Below are 15,524 nucleotides of genomic sequence, written 5' to 3'. Positions count from 1 at the left end.
AACTTTCTTTTGTTAAATACAGATAAAACTGAAGTGATGGTCTTTGGGCCGTAAGCACACATGGAAATGATGAAGCAGGCTTTGGTTCCCTTGGAACCAAAACCAAGAGGTCAAGAGGTCAAGAGGTCAAGAGGTAAAAAATCTAGGGGTGATTATTGATTCAGACCTAAATTTTTCTTCTCGTTTCTGCTACACAACAAGCCACTACACAGCCATCTGTCAGCTCAAAAGTATTGCTACGATCAGATCTTTTCTTTCATTCCAGGTCACTAAAACCCTTGTTCATGCCTTTGTTTACAGTCAATTGGACTGTTGTAATTCCTTATTAAAGGGCTCCAGCTTGTACAAAATACTGCTGTTAGGGTTCTCATAAGAACTAGAAAATATGATCATATTTCACTGGCTACCTGTGGCTTTCAAAATTGATTTTAAACTTTTATTACTTGTTTTTAAGACACAGATAGGCCTTGCCCCACCCTACATTGCTTCTTCTCTCTCCCTACACTCTGCTGACCAGTTGCTGCCTGCTGACCCCACATTCAGGCTGGAGACAAAGGGGAATTGGATGTTTGCCATTAGGGGTCCTAAACTCTGGAATAGCCTTCCACTGGAAATTTTAGAATCAATCTCAGTGCCCTCCTTTAAATCTCTGCTAAAGACTGTTTTTTATAGATATTCGTTGAATTACCTTTACATTGGCCTTTAATTTTGTCATTCTAGCTCACTTAATTATTTATCATCTCTCATGTCTGTAAAGCACTTTGTAAACTTGTTTTTGGAAAGTGCTATATAAATATTTTAAGTTAAAGTTTATTATAAAGGTTTATTAATACATTCTCTCTTTTTTTTAGGGAGTGGTTTCCCCTAGGCGCCTGGCAGCACAAGTTTAATTAAGTTGTAGTGTCTCAATGGAGTTATTAGGAAGAAGTGTAAAAAAAATATACAATAGTTTAGGCAGCTTAGGAAGAAAGTATGAATTAGCCTCCAGTATTTTGCTGGCACATGAAAGGCTGTACCAACATTTCCGATATGAAAAATGTATTTTGGTCACTCTGTTGATGTGTGACTTAAAACTTCAATCAAATAAGATAAGTCAAGACGTAAGATAACACCCAGACTTATGACTTCTGAATTGTGGAGAACTAAGATTTGTCTATAATGTATTTATTTTCCCAAGCAAAGGTATTTCGGTCTCATCTTTAGAAAGTTATTATTTGCTAATTGACTGATTGCAGACAGAACCGTATAACTGTCTGTCATCTGTAAAGAAATGTATATTAAGTTTGCTCTGTGGAAAGCATGTAGAATGAAAAGAGCATGGGAGCAAAACAGCTTTGTGCTCTTGACCAAAAGAAGTGTTCTATCTCTGAGACATTTAACCATAACATTTTCATAATTTCATAACAGATCCATGAGAGCCAGAGCTGAAACCATCACCATCAGTTTTCAGTCTCAGATCACAGATTATTTCTCTGTGTGGTTTCAAGAGACTTTTGGTTTTTGAACTGAGTCTGCAAATGTTGTAAGGGTTCTAATTTCCTAACAGTGCTGGTGAGGTTATAAATTGGAAAACCAGATCAGGACTTAAGATAACTTCTGCTCAGATTTCTTCTCTCCTCAAATGTGTGGATACAAAATTTACAAGCCACACAGACAACTATAAACTGCAGATACTTTGACATTTTGTGGTTGCAATAGCAAACTTGAGTTTATGTAATATCTGCTCTCACACACTGGGGTCAATACTACCCTGTGGTTTGCACTACGTAAGTGCAAACATAAGGGTTTCCATGGGCTGATACATGCAAATGAAACATTCAATATGTGGATACTCAGCTTCATTTTATATCTATGTACTTTAACCTTGATAAAAAACTTTACAACTCTATGGGGATTCAGTGACTGTAGCTGCTGAGAGGAGTTCAGTTACATGAAAGAGCAGCTGGATGAACTGAACATTCCCTCAAGGCCTGGCTGCAGCTTCTGATACTCCTACAGACATACCACAGGGAGAAGGCTGAATAAGCATTATAGCATGGTGAAAAACACGACCTTAAAGTCCCGCTCATCTGCAGCAGTGACCCCACCCAACCACAAGTCAGTGCACTGCTGCCTACATATGTGCTTCAACTCTAAAACATTTCCTTTCGATTATTCTCCCTCCCCTTACACGTTTTCTATATGTACTTTTTCTAAATTTAGTTGTCCCTTTCCCCAAATTTGGGGGAGACCAATACTCAGGTAAGGGAGACTTAATAATAGTCTGTCAACTGTGGTTCTGAACATCTGTAAAAGCCACAGTGGAGTCTCTGAGTGAAAATGTAGGCACAGAAAACAAAAGTGAGTCTGCAATGTAGGCAAACCCTCAGCCATTCAGACCATCAGGGTACATATACAAAAATAATATCTCAGATATTTTGAGTTAGTAAGTAAATTCTGTAACAATGAGTGGGATTCTAATCAAACCAAAGTGATATAAAAAGACATAAAATCCTGTATGGCTTGTAACTTTCTTTTGTTAAATACAGATAAAACTGAAGTGATGGTCTTTGGGCTGTAAGCACACATGGAAATCATGAAGTCTTTTTTCTACTAAATTTGAAGTATTGTCCACCTTTAGTATCTTTTCCCCTTGATATTTCTGTGCAATATCATGTTCTCAATCTGAGAGTGAAAGAAAGTTTTTCATAAGAAGAAATATGAAGCTTCCTGTTCAGATAGGACACTAATCAGCAGGAAATTTGCATAGCTCACCAAAAACTGCTGTATACATGTCTGTGTGAGTGTGTGTGCTTTGCGGAAATACGGAACCATTAACCATTATTCATAGTCACAGCTATTTAATAGTGCCATTGTGACCACAAAAAAAATGCTCAATTTCCCATTATAAAGATACTTTTTTTTTTTTTTAAAAGATCCAATGAAATATTTTCATGTTACAATGAAAAGTTGCTCTTGCTACTACATACCAAATTACTCTGTTTTAACAAGAAACGTTTATTTTCATAACAAAATATGACCCTTTTTATCAAAAAAAGAAAGTTAATTGTCCGGAGAGGCACTGTAGCCTAAATTAATTATATAATTTCATTGACGTAGACATTTGTCCATTTGTTTTTATGTATTGTGGCCATGAGCTGCTTTTGTGTTGTTTTGTAGGCCTGTGTGTTGATTTGATGTCAGATTAGATTATTGTTATAACAAGACAAAATCTTGTTAAAACCAAATAATTTGATATATAGCAAAATGTCATTATAACACAAAAACAATATCTTATTTAAATGAGAACATTTTCTTGTCATAATCTTTTTTTCATGTTTTTTTATTTCTTTAACATAGTTATTTGTTTTGTATTGGAGTTATAAAGCTGATACCACTTCAACTGAAAGTTGAGGTTGGCATTTAACTTAGTTTAACAGTTACTATCTGCAATTTTGGTACCATTAATGTCATTTTTCCATATATCTTGGCCCATAGTTGGATTATCTGCCAACCCAAATGGCATGGTTCCTCTTTGCATTTTCCTCTTGGAACCATTTGTAAATGTACTTCCTGTGTGACTTCCCAGTTGACTGGAGAACCAATGACAAGAGATACAAATCTGCCCTGACCTCAAGCCCTGGGGGAGCTGTGTGGGTGGGGAGGGGATGCTGAGCAGATGGGGAAACAGCAAGTTGTAAACGGCTAGAGGTGGCCGAGTCATGATGTATGGCCAAGTAAAACAACCAAGTGCCAGAGGTCGAAGACAAAGATCTGAATCTGTGCTTGAGAGATGGGTGAGGGGAGAGGGGTTGGAGCACAGAAAAGAGAGCGGAGGTTAGAGTCCTAAATGAAGAGACAAAAAAGGGGAGATGTTGGGATGGGAAAGTTAGGAAAGAATGTGTGTATGAAGTGGACGGGGGTGTTGTAGCTGGTATGGGGGTCAAAACACAAACTTCTACTTCCAAATCATGAATCCAGTGCTGAAATGATGAGTCAATCGACAGAAAATAAACAACAGTTTTGATAATTGAATCATTTGCTTAGATCGTCCATGAAGCAAAAGTGGTAAATACGTTTTGGTTCCAGCTTCTCAAATGTGATGATTTGCTGCTTTTCTTAGTTCTGTATTATTTTTAATCAAATATCTATGAGATCTGGACTGCTTGTCAGACTAAACAAGCCATTTGAAGATTTCAGTCTCAATAACTGGGCATTTGTAGTTATAGGCATTGCTTAAGTTTCACTTTGTCCAGTTTTGTATTACGACTAAATACCTGCAAAGCTGATGCCATTCCCATCGGCCTCATGTGTACCTCATATTTAGTACTAATTAGAAAGTGTTAGCAAACTAACAACTTAAACTAAGCTTTGTTAGCGTTGTCATGATAAGCATATTAGCATGCTAATATTAGCATTGAGCTCAAAGCACTTGCCATACAAAAGTACAGATTAACAGAGTCACTAGCATGGCTGTAGACTCTCAGTCTTTTACTTTTTTGCCATTTTATACACTGTATGCTTGATCAAATTATCAAAAAAAAATGCACAGGATAATAAAAATATCTATAGCAGTTCTTAATTATATGTATTCAGTGTCTAGCCATCTAATGGACAAGAAAACAGCACTCAATACACTGATGAGAACTGACAGCAGTACAATGTGACAGAAAGAGCTCACACCAAAATGTGGAGGAAAAATGACACAACAGATACAGTGCATGTTGAGTCAGAGGCTGGTAGTGACAGTGAATGATAGATGTGGATAGAGGATGGAAAATGACAGATGGAGAGGGGAGAAAAAGGAGGATGTTTGATAACTTCTGCCCAACCTCAATGAAAGGATGATAAATGATTTCCATTTGAAGTAGGAGCATAACTTCCTTTTTTGAAGAATTCCCTGTGGGTCTGAATCTCTGGGGCCATCTCTTCTGTCCTCCAATGATCTCTGTCCATTCGTCTATCAATCCTCTTTTTATTCTATGTTTGACTTTTTTTTTCTCCAATATGTAAAGGAACCATGCCAGTGGTTTTACATAACTTAACCCAGTAAGGTACTTACTGGGTTAAGTGAACCTTACTGGGTTTGTCATTTAAACCAGTAGTAAGTACAAATATTATCTATTGTACTTTGCATTACCTATGTATGTATTAATAGTCAAAACTCAGGCTTAACATGCTGTCTTCAAAGCAGTATATCTAGGTAAACTGCATGGCAAATATAAAACTGAAACCATAGCATGGCGAGGAGGCGAACTCAGTAAGTCAGTAACAGACAGGAAGGAACAACAGGCAAAAGAGGAGGGCAAAAAGGTTGTTAAAAAGGGGAGCAGGCAAAAGGCAAAGTCAAAAAACAATAAGGAGCTCAACAATGGGCTGGCAATGACATGATATACAACCTGGAAAGGTGCAGGCAGAAATGGACCAGTATATTGACCAGGCAAGAAGGGCTGGGGTTAGTTGGGAGAGGCAGGGTCTGAATGACAAGACACTTTGTGATAATGGCAGCCAGAGAATGAATAAATAACTGAATGACCAGTGACACGTGGTTTTGAGTGAAATGTCTCAACAACTATTGCACCAATTTCCGAGAAATTTGGCAGCAAGTGTAATGTCTCCCTCAGAATGAACTGTATTCTCTGACTTTTCATATGGCACCATTATTAGGTCAAGATTTAAATTTCTCCAATACTTTGGTTTTTGACCAAAACAAATGACATTGACTTTACTGCACTTTGTGCTTGGATTTAATTAGCAAATGTTAGCTTGCTTGCATGGTAAACTAAATTAGTGACATCTGTAATCTCTATACCTCCTACACACCCGCCTGTCAGTATTGTCCCTGTGAAAATGTTAGCATGCTGGTGTTAGTATTTAGCGCCGCTGTACAGTCTCACAATGCCTCTAGCATGGCTGTGGATTCTTAGTCTTGTTGATTTGTCAATAACACAGCTTTTACAACAACCAGCCTTAAACTCTCTTCGCTTTCATCTTTTTCTGCCTGCTTTCGGCTCTGACCTTCAGAGTGCACCTGCAAACTGGGGCACAATAGAAGCTTTGTTACCTGGAGACACAGTGCACGGCCAGCACTACTTGCACTGCCTCTTTTTTTCAGTATCACATTCTGCTCTTTTTCAATACAATATTCCCTCATACATTGTTTCAGGTGCCGGTGGTTTTTGAATGAAATGTGCAGTCGGTTAAAGTTCTTCAGCAGCTTGCAGATTATGCTCCGTGCAACATAACATAACATCATACATGCAGTCATTCCTTGCCATTGTCACGACTTTTTTCTTCTCTTGATGAATAGCAGGTGGGGGGGGGGTGTAATTCCTCTGGGCAAACATTAACATTCTCGCTCTCTTTCACTCCTGTAACAATGTTTGTAGACATAACACACAGTTCTGATATTGTCCTTGGTTCGATGGATTTCTGCCTGCGCTGCAGAGGAATCATAAGTCTGGATGTCCAATCAGCAGGAGAGGCAAGAGAGACAGGGGAAGAGAGGCACCAAATCTCACTGATATTCTTGAGGACAGTGCCAAATGCTCGGCTCAGGGGCTAGCTATCTATTCTCTACCCGTATGCTCGTATATTATGAGGGGGGGTTACAGTCTGCAAGCATGCACAAGGAGCTGAAAGCAATATTAAATGTAGTGATTAGCCCAGGAAGCACAAACCCCACCTAAACAAAAACACTGTTGTCTTGATATATTAATCTTAGGTTATATATTGTTTATGTGTACTCAAGTAGTCTGTTAATTAAACATGAAAAAATACTTATAATAACACTCTATAATAAGGGTTCAAAACACATGCTTAAGTAATGCAATAACTAATGCATGACTCTTGATAATTTAATTCATGAATTAATTCAGGATGTATCCTGATGATTTCTGTTGCTCACCATTAAAAAATAATCAAGTTACTATGAGACTAGTTAACATTTAATAGATAATCAGTTATTGCATTTAATCATCAGTCATTATCATCATTCAGTCCATGTTTTTCTCTCTTATAGAGAGGTGTTACCAAAAAGTAATCATAAATACATTGTTTTTCACTGCATATTTTATCCTTCTTCTGTTTCCATTTGCAACAATATTAGACTTTGTTTAATCTTTTCTCTGGCTAAGTTGTTCTGCCAAGGTCACTCTGGCTGATGGGGAGGGAAAGCGCCAGGAAGACAACACCACTCACGAAGACAAGAAGGTCGTAATCAGAGAGAGAAAAGTTATAATCAAACATAGACCTCTGGCAGAAAACAGACAAATCATGACAAAAGAAAATCATAATCAAGGAAACAATGAATATGATAAAAATACATTGGATGTAAAGCCTTTAATCATACAGGGAGAGAGGGACAAAGGAAAGCTATGTAGGTGAGAAATTAGAGTTAAAAAAGCAGAGTACAGACGGAGTGGGAGAGGTGGACAGAAAGAGGAGACAGAAGGCAGGATCGAGTAGATAGAGAGGTGCAGAGTGGTGGTATTTTTAACATCTTCCAATCAGAGCCAGCTCATCAAATGTGGCCTGTCGTGAAAACGCCCTCTCAGTTAATCAGAGCGAAGAAATGAAGAGAAAAAGTTGGTTACTGATGCCAGAACAATACTGTGCAAAGCCAGACTCAAATATGCTGCATAAAGAAGAGGATTTGGTGTGTACAGCATACGGAAATGAGCACGGAATTGAGTAAATTCTCCTCCATACTTAAATCTTTTCCACATGAAAGGTTCTTCCTGTTGACTCGGGGGTTTAATAAGCTGGTGGTGGTGGTGGGGGTTGTTTTCACCCCATCTTGTCTTCATTCAGCCAGCTCACACGGCTGAGGGGGGCTGAGCAAGAAAAGAGGGAGGAGATGAGTTGTGTCTGAAGGCAGGGTGAGGATGGAATCAGGGAGGAGAAAATCAGACTGTCTCCTTCGTGTTTGCTCACATTTGGGGAACGTTCTGCTGGCCTGCAGCTCACTCTGCTCTCACTCTTCACCTTATAATCCTGGCAGCTGGGACTGTCCTATCTGACCACTTTAATGAATCCCAGCAGATTAGCGGAGAAAGTTATTCTAATCCAGAGAACACTTGACTAACCCTGGTCCTCTTTTCATTCACCAATCACCTGCAACAAATGGAAAAAGTGTCCTACCAGGTAGTGTACCAACGACTCCATATCATTGCAATTCCCTGGCAGGTCTTGTATTTAAATTATAGCATCATTTTGAAAATGCAGCCAGGAGAGTTTTGGCCTCTGCATGTTTTCTGTGACGAATAAATTGTTTCCTGTTCCTTTTTATGGCTTTGATAAATATTCATCTCGCTGACGCCTGCATCCTGCTGCAGTGCAGTGTGTTACAGAGCTGAGCTGTGAGAGATATTGATGAGCTGTGGGTCTGAGGATGCTCAAATCACACAGCAATCAGGCCTCATCAAGGCTCCTGTGGCCAGATGATCAGCGCAGGCTTAACACTCAGCTACAGCCCGCGTCCTTTCTTTAAAGAGGCACGACTTTGTCCAGCCATTAGCTGGATAAAGTCGCACTCAAAATGGTCGTCGTTTGGCGTTTCACTTACTGACGGGACGCACTGTGATATTTTCTAAGCTCTGCTCAAGGGACGGAAAGCCTAATCCAATACAGAGGCGTTCGGTAGCATCCAGCAAGTGGTGAGCCAGTGCAGCGGCTTGTGTGCAGCTACACTCTTCCAGCCAGTGAAATCAGATGGGGTGGGATAGTACAAGGCTTTAAATGCTTCTTGGGGCCTGGATAGTGGAGGTTATTAACCAAAGAATCATGACAGGAATTCAATAATGGGCTTTGTCCTATGAAATTTCACTCTTCCCATAAGAATTGTTCTGTTTCTCCATCCCTTTCCACTCCCTCCTCTCCATCTATCCCTCTGCTCCTCTGGGGGGGATGAGTTAAAAGCATAATACTGGGAGTACTTGAGTGCTGAGGATTCCTCTTGAATGCTAAGCAGTCTTATCAAATAGCATACTGCAGCACAGGATCTAAGGTACCGATGGGCAGTGAGGAGCTGAACAGACATCTGACTGAGGTCTGCATACTTTATGGTATATATGTTCCATTTAAACACAGCCTACAGAAGGCGTGGTTATAATTTTGGTGTCAGGATACACAAATCATACTGAATTCATTAGCAAATTAAATCTGTTCTCTGTGTTTGAGGCGGCACTTCAAACAATATGGAAGATTTTCGATCATAATTTCTTATTGCATGTAAATATAAACCTACATTAAGAAAAAAGAAAAGGTTACTCATTTAGCTTAAACCACTAGAAATCTAAAGCTCTGCATAGCTTTCAGCAGCCTCATAGTTCAGTGTATTGGTTCTCTGGCTGCACATAAACTGTATGATTGAGTGCGATGGCTCTCACAAGACACAATATAGAACTGTAAACAAGCTAATATCTCATCTAGGAGAAGTTACCTGCCTATCATGAAATGGTCTAGAACCAGGCTAGTACAGCAGAATTACCCAACAAAATCCCTTGCAGACTGGACTGGTAAATGTATATCTGGCCTCAGTATTTTTGTGTTTGTTTTGCAGTCTTTCTGCTCCCTATTGTTTACAAACCCAATTATGCAGCTTTAAACAAATGATTGAGATTTGTGCTGTTTTTGTTATTGTTTATTAAAATGCACAGCGTCGATGGTTTTTTATTTTACCAAATATATATATATGTATGCATGAACTTCTCCTATGAGGGTGTATTTTATATTATTACATCAGTATTTTGCTATATTGTAATTCATTCTCTTTTTATACAGCAGCTTCCACTTATGGGGGCCTACAGGAGCCATTATAGGTGTTGACAAATATATCAACGAACATTTAGATCTGCTTACAACTGCATTATAATGTGTTATAAATATTTTATTAAATTTTTACGTACTGTTTATAAACGGGGATACTCAGAGGAAAGTGTTACCGACTGAGGACATAAAACAGAAATCATTTTCCCAAATTTGTATATTCGTTTGCTCCCTGACCATAATGTGAAGGCATTCTGTCTCCCCTGTTAAAATTTAGTAGCACTAGTGTGTCAACTGCACATGGTCTGTTTATTTGTAAGACCATGTACTGAAATGTAGCAGGAACAGAAAAACGGACCAGTGCAACGGTTAACAAACCTTCAGACCCACAGATCAGGTGGGCTGATGAAGCACAGAGGCAGTACAGCAAATTACTACTCTATATCTCCAAAACTGTCTCTCTCACTTAGTTGATTCATGACTAGATTAATGTTTGCCTGTTTCCTTAGCCATCTACCATAGCAAGCTGAATTTGTTTGGGTCTGTCACTGTTGTTCAGATAAAACGAGAAATTTAAATAGGACACAGATATCGTGTAATGCTAGCTGATCTCACAAACACACACACACACACACACACACACAAAGCATTTCATCTTTTGAACACTCAGCCTACACTGTTCCTATCTGCGCTCAAATAAGCACAGTGCTGCTGTGGGAGTCCTAGTAGTTCTGACTGATTGCTTGTGCAGGAAGACTGGATGCTGTGTGTGTGTGTGTGTGTGTGTGGGGGGGGGGGGTGTTGTGTGTTTTTTGTGGCAAAACCATTTCCATCCTCTGTTTCTGTTGTAATTACACCTATCAGTCTTGTCAGTGAACGATGCTAAATAGGAGCACAATTCAAACCGAAGACAGAAAACAGAGAGTACAAAGAGCAAAACTTTCCTTCTGCTCCCCCTCTCAGCTTCACACACAAACACAAACACAAACACACGAGCATACACACACACAGCAGGACTCTTGGTACTGTAAGAGAACCTCTGTATGAAGATTTAATGAAACTGTAGGGGATGTCATCTGGTGGGGTTTAAATGTTTAAATGTTGCTATTTCTTACTGCTACAGCGGGAGGGGGAGTTTCCTGTGGTAATCCCTGTGTCAGTGGTCTTCTTCCTGCTCCCTTTGCCACAACAAGTTCCCTGAGGCATAAGTACATCAGTGTCTGTATGATGTAACTTTTGCATAACCCACGAGCTGCTAATCTGGACAAGTGCAACAAACTGGGAGGCAGAGGGTGAGGTAGGAATAACAGCAGAAACAAAGAAACAGAACTCACAAATAAAAACTGGCAGAAAGAGAGTTTTTTTTAATCAGAAAAATAGTTGTTAAAAATGAAAAAAGCAACTTAATCCCTGAGGGTAGTGGCGCCATGTGTTGTGAGCATGGTGCCATCTGTTCATAGATGAGTAGCGCTCCTGGAGGTTTTCAGGGGGAGCTCAACTCACAGAGTGCATTGAGGGTAAGGCTTCGCTGCAGCCGTTTTCGGGACCAGGCAGCACAGGAAGTTGATGTTTTAGAGGAAACCTATCTTGTTGCTTAATTTATCATCTAAAAAAACAGTGGTACTGACAGATTTAATTTGACAGCCACCGCCCACTCACACTCAACTGCTTTCACTCTCTCTTTCTCTCACTTATTTTCACACACTCTCTCTCTCCTCTGTCGTCTTCTGACAGATACACACACATTTGCAAAATGTGATGTAGCAGCTCCCTGTAGCTGTAATCCACAGCAAGCCTCCATAAAGAAGGCCTGTTAAGATGTTCAAAGGAAACCACAAAAAATGGCCGTAGCGGGCAGTTGAGCAGTGCCATTAACCAGCCATCAGATCTGGATGTTACAGTGTGTGTGTGTGTGTGTGTGTGTGTGTGTGCGTGTGTTGTTGGGCTTATCATTTGGGTACTTCCAGTCACAGGTATCAGCAGCTTGTGAGCTTGCACAGCAACAAACCACAGCAGCAAACTGCTTAAAATCTTTCCGTCGAGCTCTGTACATCTGTATGCTCATATAACCGTTGCGAAATACAACCAGGAACTCTAGTTGGCCGATTTGCATGTGTGACTTTTTAATTCTAATGATTCATTTAGATGTGCTGAAGGAAACTCCCACACTGTCTGAAACAGCTCACTATTTGCTCTACCGTCAGTATATTCCTATAAAAAATGTGTTCTAAGATCGGCTTTGGTTTTTTGTTTTAGGTTTTCTCTGTTTAATGCACTTTGTAAGAAGTTAACTGATAAAAAAGGAACTATACGTGGCTTTATCTTTTGTAAAGCATCCTCACTTTCCGTTTAGTGCCTGAAACTTTTGCACAGTACTGTAGACTATTAACCCCCCCAGAACCACACTGGTGTTTGCAGTTGTTCTGGCTGATTAGACCTCCTCAGGTCGGGGTTGTGCCAAGCTCTGCTGGAAACTACCAAACTCCACATACTAATAAGAATGATTAAGTTGTAAATTGTCCTGAGGCAAACACACAGGAGAGTGAGCGAGATGTCCGTCAAGCCCACACCCTCCTAAGAAAAGGTCTGATCAAGCAAAATATTATCAGTGTGGGTGGACCATGGGTGTGCAGGGTGTTTGAACTACTCATCTGTTTATAAAGCAGTCCAAATTAGCTCCACCTCAACAAGCCACTCTAAAATGCTGCTTTTGTTTTAACACATCAGTAGTAATACCTCACTGCTTTTGATATGTTCAGTACATTTTGTTGAGAAGACTTTTGCAGTTTTACTTATTTCTGAATGTGGGACTTTTATTTGTAAAGGTGTATTTTTACACTGTAGTGTTGCTAGTTTAAGTTAAGGTTCTGAATACTTCTTTCGACACTGATAAAATACCCACAATATTTTCAGTTTATTTTCAGTTTACAGCAGCTACACGTAGTGTTCAGCACATACTTAAACATGATGCACGCTAACACAATACAAAAGTACAAAACCACCGCAGCAAATGATAACTTCACTTATACCAGGTTCATCAAAGTACAGAGCAGAAGTACTGACCAGATTGGAGTATCATTTTATCATTGTAATTCTTTTAAACTAGATTTTGTTTTATTATTGAACAGCGTTCTGTTCGGGCTTTTCTTCGGGTAGGATCTCTATTAAAATTCGAAAGTATCATTGTGTTTTACAGTCTATGGAGGGGTCACTCCGCATGGTGGTGACACAGGTGCGTTTGCCATTTTGTAGTGTTGTCTAGGTGAATAGTGAGAATTATTATACCCTATACAATGGACAAAAGGTATGTGTACAACTGAGGGTCACTAACTAAGACTAACTACCATCATTAATCGCTCAAGGAGGGAACAATTTCTGCACAATGCATGGAAGTGACCCGATTAGTGTCCTACAGTTTTTTTTGTTCAATTATTTTTGTTTGTTTTCATTTTGAAAACACAGAACTACCTAAATATTGATTAACGAATGAGCGAATGATTTATGATATTCTACAAATTCAACCTGCCTCATTGCTTCGCTATAACCATTGCAGTTGCCTTTGAGGATACAGTTTTTACACGAGCGACAGACTGCGTGACCACATTTGCAAATTTTAGAGCTCAGCTGACGTCCTTTCCTTACAGCTAGCGCGAATCAGATCAGAAAGGTCTGAGCCACCAAGGAGCCATATTAGCAGATCAATAGGATGCACCTCTCGTCAGAGAAGGTTATGACCATGTGCAAGAACACATATCCGTAACGATTTGGAGCGATTAACTTATGCACAAGCCAGATTCAAACATAGGCAAAATGTGTAGTCAAATCATGAGCACGTGCATCGATAACACATCTTCTTTAAAAACACATGGAATTGAAGATGATAGAAATTAGAGCTTTTCATGACTTTTAATCTATGGGCACAACAATAAGGAGAACGAGGAGGACAAAGGGAGAAAAACAATACTGCTACTGTCCATAGACAAATAATGGATAAAGGCTGGCATAGCATGGCTGTAGGCCTATAGTCTCGGCTGGTTTGTACACATTCAGTCAGTGCTGTGTTGCCATCTAGTGGTCACAAGAAAAACGTTTTCTGGTCAAGGGCATCCGGTGGTGTGCACATCCGGAAAAAGCTGCTTCGTAAAAACAATCAATACAACAGAAAAGATTAATAAATATATGAACAATACAGTTCAAGTTTCCTTATTTGTTGTCTTTACTGGCGAACCGGTCTTCCTCAGAAAACCCAGAGAAAAGGAAAGAGGAAAATAAGAGCTGATCAGTGATGGCCTCGTCAACTAACAGCTCTCCTCTCCAGCAGCTGTAACCGATAAACCCTGGCACCTTCGCCACAGCTGCGAGGACAGTAAAAGCAGGATATTGCTGTTCCACTGTGACTTGTTTTCCAGTGGGCAGTAATAAGCCACACACTTATTACCTTGTTTGTACAGTGCAGTCTCTATATTAAACACCATTGTTTGGCACATAGCAAAATGGCCTGTATACGTTCAGATAAGTTAAATCAAATACCGAACCAATTTGTAATAAGAATTCAGTAAGTGACGGCTGTGTGAGGCTGTACTTACAGGCACAGCGGTTTTGAGCTAATGCCAACATGTTCGCAACATGGTTTTAATAAGAGATATGTATGTATTATCCATGTCTTTGGCTCACGATGACAATGCTAAAGTGCTAATGTTTAGCAATAATGTTTTCCATGGTCACTATCTGAGTTCAGCGTTATGGCGTGCTAACCTAAATAGCAATCACAGCTGAGGCCGACATTTGCAATTATGTGGTCACATAAGCAATTTTGAACAAATTGAAATTTTGACATGATGGTGGCGCTGGAAGTTAAGGTATCACCGACGTTATCACTATTCGTCCCGAGAGGGACATGAGTGTCTGTACCGATTTTCAGACTGTAATGTGTGGCTAGAATATGTTGTTATCAGGATTTAATAAAGGAAAGTATTGAGTAGGCAATCACACGTACTGTACACGTATATCAGTGGTGGATTGTGACTATGTACATTTACTCAAGCACTGTACTTCAATACAGTTTTGAGATACTTTAGTATTTTTGTTTTATGCTACTATATGCTTTCACTTCGCAGCATTTCAGAGAGAAATATTACATTTTTCACTGCACTACTTTTATTTTACAGCTTTAGTTAAAAAATTGGTTTTCAGATTAAGACTTTACATGAATATGAGGAGCTTATAAACTATGATGCAGTGCTTTACTGTTAAACTAAGCAGTGGTGTAATGACATACATTTGGTATGCAGTTCTGTTACTTGTAATAGTGGAATTTCTACTTTTCCTTGAGTAAAAGATTTGAATACTTCTTCCTCTACTGCTGTATATCCAGAAAATATATTCTTCAGCCTGGGGATGGTTGTTGATTTTGATGCCCATTAGACCTCCTATTCCCTCTGTGCGCCAATAAAACCAACAAATGATGCAGCTTTAATTCCAATGTACTGGGTTTTTTTTTTTCATCTTTTCTTTATTGATAAAGAAATAGACTCACAAAATATTTGAGTGTCAAAGATTATAAAATCCTCCAAAGCACTGTTCAGTGTGTCCAGACACCTGTTCATTTGTCACTCAATTCACATCATTTTAATCTTTGTCTCATACAAACAAAGATTAAACAGAGAACAACTATAACATGAGATCAAAACACAAACAGGTTAATAAAAATATATAAAAATGACAGAGAAAAAATTATGTCATATAAAACATCGCTATGCGTAAATATTAACTGAAGG

This window comes from Xiphias gladius, chromosome 16, assembly GCF_016859285.1.
Source record: "Xiphias gladius isolate SHS-SW01 ecotype Sanya breed wild chromosome 16, ASM1685928v1, whole genome shotgun sequence".
Classification (NCBI taxonomy): Eukaryota; Metazoa; Chordata; class Actinopteri; order Istiophoriformes; family Xiphiidae; genus Xiphias; species Xiphias gladius.
The sequence above is the reverse complement of the archived record's forward strand: the minus strand, read 5'-3'. Positions refer to the sequence as shown.